Genomic DNA, 7,236 nt, shown 5'->3' with positions numbered 1-7,236 from the left:
ATTACTGGAATGTGAATTTGGTTCTTGAGTTGCCACCTAAATGGCCAAAACCAACTTTTCATGTAAAACCTTGAAGCAATTGATGGTGGACATAAAGTCCATCCAAATACAATTGCACCATCCAAAGCTTTTGTTATTATTGAAACATTCTTATAAAAAGCTAATGCTCCTATTATTTGGCATCCTAAAGAAAAATGTGAAGTTACCGGCCAATGAATATTGGGTATAATACTAATTATTATGAGAAAATACTAATTATTTTCGACATAATGAACTATCACTTCAAAATTATTTATTTTTTGTAAGTTTTTTATTTATTTATTTTATATTTATTTTTATTAACACCATTAATATATATATATATATATATTGTGTTCCAAAAGTTTTAGGGTCGTCACAAGAGGCACCATGTGAAGCATTAGAATTACCTAGACCTATCGAACTTTGGTCAACATTTTGAGCATATGATGTGCTCTTGGATGATACCTCATGTGTCGCACATACAATAAAAAATTGTACATTATCAGGTACTTGAGGGTAATGTTTTATATTAATTCCCTTGTTCTCTTGACAATTGATACTTGAATCTTGTTATCCCCACAAAAAAGCCTTCACCACAAAACTTGTAATACAATTTATTTCATCTTTCATCACAATAATCTCGAAAATGATCTTTCGACCTAACCATTATTTGTTCTTTTATTTTGTAATAAAATTTAAAAAGGTAGGGAAGAATAAGAATAAATATTAAGATTCATATTGATACATTTATAACTATTTTATTTTGATCATTATATACTCATTTAAATATTTTCTGCATTATATTCTTTTTTTATTTCCATTTAATTTATATATTCTTTTATTTCATTATCTTCATCACAATAATCTTGTAAATGATCTTTTAACCTAATCATTCTTTCTTCTTTCTTTTTTTAAATAAAGTTAAAAAAATATAAGTACACATCCAAAAATAAATAATCTGAAAATGTAAAAATATATTCATGAATAAATAGTGTTTTAACACAAACATTAGGTGTTCATACTCTTCATATAAACTACCTCAAAGAAATCCACAAGCTTAACTAGTTAATGTGTAGAAAAAATAGCATGATAGGCTATTTAATAAAACCATTAAAAATAAATATGTGTTTAATTTGCATTATACACAATTAAAATAGGAGAAAATTATAATACCCCCAACATGAACTTTCTTAGCAACTTCTCCCCAACCAATTTTTTTATCTCAACTTTTACCCAAAATATACTTTTCTAACAAATACCCCTATGTAAAAAAAAATGTCAAATAAAAACCAAAATGTCGTCTCCTTATTTAAAAGGCCTTGCTCTCCTCTTTCCTTTCTAGCAATAGGAAAGATGGTTCGGCATGAGGTGCAACTCGATCCAACACATCCAACCGCCGGTATGACATTGTACTCTCTGCCAACAAAGTGTGCACACATCAAGCACAAGGTGCCCTCGGTCCAACAAATATGCAATGCAGTCCAACAATTATTTTACCTCAGTTTGGCACAAGGTGACATTTGTCCAACATTGTTTTACCTTGGTCCAGCAGTTGTTTATTGCGGTCTGACATATTGTTCATGCGGTCTGGCAGCTGCGTATTGGGGTTCGGTAGTGGTTTTATTGTACTAGTCTGGCAGTTAACCTTTGGTCATTCTGCATCCTATGGGGATGTGACGCGAGGTTGTACGGACAAGGGTATTTTGATCAAAATAACTATGTTTTTTTAACTTGAGAAGATATTTACTAGAAAAGTGTGTTATGGTTAAAAGTTACGATAAAAAAAAATTGGCTGGGTGAGGTTGCTAAGAAGTTCAAGTTGGAGGGGTATCTCCAAAGTTTAGTAGAAAGAGAAAAAATAAATTGATAAAGATGATGATAATTTCACATGTACATAAAAACTAAAATCACACCATATTAAATATCCCACCATCCATAAGTTACACCGATATTACATCCATTAGTACACGACATTAAATAACCACATTAAATAAATGACGGGGGACAATGTTAAAAGAGTTAAGTTAAAATGAAACGTGGAGAAAGAGAGGGGCGGAGGGCGGGGGGGTGGGGGAGAGACGCAAACACAAAGGACACAAAACCCTAGAGAAGATGAAGAGTAAAATCGAGTTTTCTATCATGAATTAGGTATGGGGATTGAGCCCTAACATGGATTTTTTTTTTAGGGTGCAGTTTGCATATGGATGCATCCGTAGGTGTAGAGGTAAGGTGCACCTTCAAATTTTATTATGGTATATAATTTTGATGTAAAATGTTCTTAGGATTATCTCAAAATCTACTTTTATATCTAATTTTATAATTTTAAAAATGGTTAAAATCAAGTAGATCTATAAACATATGAAGATCTTGAAAATGGACAGTGTAGGTAATATGTTATAAAATGCACTATTTCTAAGACTTAAAATCTTTTTATTTTTCATGGTCATACATCTCGATGTCGAGATGATCAATCAAAGGGTTTTTCAACATTAAAACTACCTTTTCCTATGGATTTGTGAGGTGCAACCGTAGTTCTACATTATAAGATTGTATCCTTATATAAACTTTTCCCTTTTTTATATGCAATTGTTTTAGGGATTAGAGATTTTGTATAAATTGTGATAATCTGGATGGTCTTTGAGCCCTAATTTGAGAGTTCTTTGAATTTTTATTTGGATGAGGTTTTTGGTGTAATTTTGTCAACATTGGAAGAAAAATCTAGCCAAAATTTGGGGATTTTGATACAATGGTTTTTATGATTTCTTATTATAATTTGTGAGGTGAAATTGTCATGAGATTGCGAAATCTCTTTAGCGTTTCAATGTAGCTTATGCCATAAACAATGTATTTCCATAATAACTATTAACCACAAATATAATAAAATTTAATAAAGAAATCACAAATGAATCATATTTCATCCCAATCCAAATAAAAAATAACATGAAATTTAATCCAAGAAATTTGACCTCTACACAATAATTTTTCACAATAACTAGTAAAATCTGCAATTATACGTTTAAGTTAAAAAAGAATCCATACCTTTAATAATCAACCATGGCGTTGAAGAATACAACTTGAGCATAAACCCTAACAAGATAATAAACTCTAACAATACATAAACCCAGAGGATAAAAATTTATTTCGTAGGGAATATATTTTTTTAAAGTATGACAATAGAAGTTACATAAAATAAAAAAAAAGGTATTTATCTTTCAAAAATAAAAAATATATACAGGTAAAAAAAAAGAAAAAAATTGGGTCCCTTTTTTTCGTAAAGTTCAATAGGGCGCATATGAAATGTTTTTGTCATAGCAATCTTTTGAAATATTGTAGATTTAAACTTTTTTTTTTAAACACTATTTTTTTAAAAAAAAGTTACATTTTAACCAAAGATTTGCTAACTATGTTTGGATCAACGACCCGAATTATATTCCGCCACCTTACTCTATCAAATATTCATATTAAGAACGTGGTAAAAGTTTTTCTTGGAAGACAACCCCTCTTTATTTTTAGGATTCAGCATTTTTTGTAATGTTCTATTTCGACCTTTATTACCTTTTCCATTCGTACACTTTTATTTTCGTTTATCCTGGTGAAACACTTTTTTCCTTCACAACGACCACTTCCATTGTAAAATAGAAACTGACGGGCCCCTTTGTCTAAAGTTTTCTAAACCTTGACATGTGGTTTACTCTTCACATGCGAGTTCACTTCATTAATCCCCTTATTTTATTTTACCAAAAGATATTCTACTCCCTGAGGAGTACACTGTCAACTTATTCCCTCAAGTGAAACCCTACCTTCAGTTTAATATTAATTTTAAAACCCCAAATTTTGGGGATATAACCTCTTTAGTGCATAAATTAGCTCTAATAAAAACATTCCGTAATTCCACCCCTCTACGCACTTAAAAACACAAAAAGTCTTAATCCTGAATAGAGACTGTACGAAGAGTAAGATCTAAGAATTACAAAACTCAAAATGTCAAAATTTTCTTTTAGAATTATTTATGCAGGAATTCTTAGATTTCCAAAATCTCATATTGAAAACACTCCTTCCCCATCCGACCGAGAGAGTAGAGATAGACTATGCTCCCTCGGGAGCATATTATATGTGCTCATTTACATTATGCGTTTCAAAAGCCACGCGCAAATGATTCCCATTGCAGTCCACTCAAGTGCAGACAATTAACAACAAACCCTAAAACCTACTAACTCATATTATTTATTAATTAGTTAAGAATTAATAATCATTTCTTTGATGGTTGCTCATCGCCTAAGCAACTGCCACGTGGACAACAATAATTGCAACTTCGAAAGCCGGCGCCGTACCGCAATGTCTTCTTAGTTGAGATCGTGCTTCTACCTCCTCATCTTTTGGCAATATTATTCGTCGTTTTATTATTATTATTTATTCTCTTGATTTTTTTAATGTTTAATTTATTACCTTAGTTATTAGTGCTGGGGTTGTTTGCGATAAAACTCGAAAAATGTGAAATATTAATAAATTCGAGTTTTTTTTTTTTTTTTGGCAAATTTCTTCCTTTTTGGAGTTTGAAGAGCTAAAATAACTGAAAAAATAAAGAAAAAAAAGTGAAAAAAAATTAGAGAAATTAATCTAATACACTTCATTTTTTGAACCATTTAATTTTGAAAAATGATTTGATAGGGCTCCAACTCTATCAAAATAAGTAAAGTCTCACTTTATAACTCCTCGAAAATTACAATTCAAGCATTAGAAAACATTTTACATCGATCATCTTGGCTTGAACATTATGGTCATGAAAAAAAAGTAGATTTCAAGCTCTAAAAATACAGTTATTGTAATAAATTATCCAGACTGTCCATTTTATCCTAAAAATAAGTATTTATAGATCCGCAAAATCTATACCATTTTTTGATTTTCGTATTTTATTATTGGTGTTTAAATTTATTTTAGAGCAATCATGAAAATTTCTATCGCCAAAAGTTCATTTGGGACGAGGATATGAGGTGATATTTTATTTTGTTTTTATAAAGTCTATGCCTTATACAACCCTCATCCTTTAATATTTTACCCTTTTATTATTATTCCAAGTCAAAATTATATGCATTTTGATCGGCATTCTAAAATTAAAACATGACGCATGGGTAAAATATTAAATAATTAATATTTTAAGTATATTTGATTAATTGTCTAGAAAATTATAGTAATGGGGAAGGAGAATACCATTGTAGCAGTCGTTCTTTTAAATATTTTTTGCCTTTATAAATTCCATACCATGTTTTGAAGTGACAAAAAACTCAAGGGTGAGAATACAATATTCCAATGAGATAGAGAAAGATAGCAAAATAGAATAATTTCTCAAGGAAAATATCATGTCTCTTAAGATCGATATGTTTGCAAATTCCAGCTATAATTGCCTCTCGAAATATTTTCAATACACATTTATATAGAGAAGTGAATCGGGAGGTGAATATTTTTGTAAAATAGGGAGTCCATTTGCTCGGAGTAAATTTCTCTATGCTTACGTATTATAATGTTGGAAGCACCGAAATGAAGCAAGAGTTTTAAAAATTAGTATTGGTTTATTGAAATTGAGAATTTGTCAAGGCCATCTGGATCTTGCTAAATATCGGGAGACGGTTAGGCCTTCTATGAACTGGCCAGTTCTGAACGATTCTTTGATAAAACCAATCGATTCTGTAAAAGACCGGTCTTATTTATTTTAGGCCACATAAAAAAAGAAACAATTAGAAAGGCGAGTTTTGGCAGCACATGTCCTCATAGAATAGGGAATTTTAATTATTTCCACCCAAAATCGAGAGGCAATACTAGCTTTGAACTATTTTGTGCAAAGATTACCTCCAAGATAAATAGCAAAGTATCCAACCAAATTGACAAAGCGAGAGAAATGAATGAAGAGGAGTTCGATTTTTAACTTTGTTTCTATTCTTTAGTTGACGTGACGTGGAAAGGATGATGAGTTAATGAGAAAGGAAAATTATTTGAAAAATTGTCACGCCACTCCATCATTAGGGTCGAGACAGCTGGTCAGCGTGTCAACAATTTAAATTACTGTTTGCCCCCTCTTTTTTTCCCCATAATTTTAGAATTCAATTTCACAAGAGCAATGTTTTAGACATATGGGAAATATGGGAGGGTAAATTTCGAATCTTATTTTCAAGGAAAATATTTTATAAGGAGCCAAACATATGGACAATGACATCACTATCTAGTTTATTATCTCCAAAATAAAAAAAAATTTATAGCGGTTTCTACGATCTTAAATAATCCAATTAAGTCGGACTTCCAAATTTTATGAGAACATGTAATTTTGTTGTATAAGAAGCTTAGGATTATCTTAAAATCTATTTTTATATCTAATTAGAAAATTTTAAACTTCAGAAATGGTTAAAATCAAGTAGATCTATAAACATATGTAAATCTTGAAAATGTACGGTCTAAATAATGTGTTACAAGATGCACTATTTTTAAGACTAAAATTTTTTTTTTTTTTTTCATATTCATTCATCTCGATGTCAAGATGACCAATTAGAGGGTTTTTTGATATTAAAACAACGTTTCTAATAGATTTTTTAAGTGCATTTGTAATTCTACATTTTAAGGTTTCCCCGGCAAATAAATGTTATCTATCACAATTCTGTAGTTGCGATGAGAACGTAGCTTTGTTTGCTGAAGATAGGTACGACGTACGAGATGTCCTGCCTCATTACCGATTGAAACTCACGCCACAAATGGCTATAGATAGGCCAGGTTTGAATGAATTGGTGTTCTAATCCAAAAAAAATCAACCCACCAACATGCACGGGTCTTATTATCCCCCAGGAGAAAAATATTGTTTTGATGTTAGAAAACCCTCTAATTGATCATCTCGATATCAAGATATATGAATATGTGAAAAATAAAGATTTCGAATCCCTAAAATAGTGCATCTTGTAACACATTATCTAGACCGTCAATTTTCAATATTTTCATGTGTTTATAGATCTATTTGATTTAAACCATTTTTAGAGTTTAAATTTTGTACTTGAAGATGAAAATGGATCATAAAGCCATCTTAAGAATTTTTGACATCAAAATTATATCTTATGATAAAATTTGGAGGTGCATCTCATTTGGATTGTTTTAGGTCGCAACCTTATACAAACCACACCTATTAAATAATATAGGTACCATCTAGGTATAAAAAATTGGAGGGTCAAATTGGAATTG

The sequence above is a fragment of the Amborella trichopoda genome, chromosome 11, assembly GCF_054954075.1.
Source record: "Amborella trichopoda isolate Santa Cruz 75 chromosome 11, AtrichopodaSantaCruz75HAP2 v2.0, whole genome shotgun sequence".
In the NCBI taxonomy this organism is placed as follows: domain Eukaryota; kingdom Viridiplantae; phylum Streptophyta; class Magnoliopsida; order Amborellales; family Amborellaceae; genus Amborella; species Amborella trichopoda.
This window is presented reverse-complemented; position numbering follows the sequence as displayed.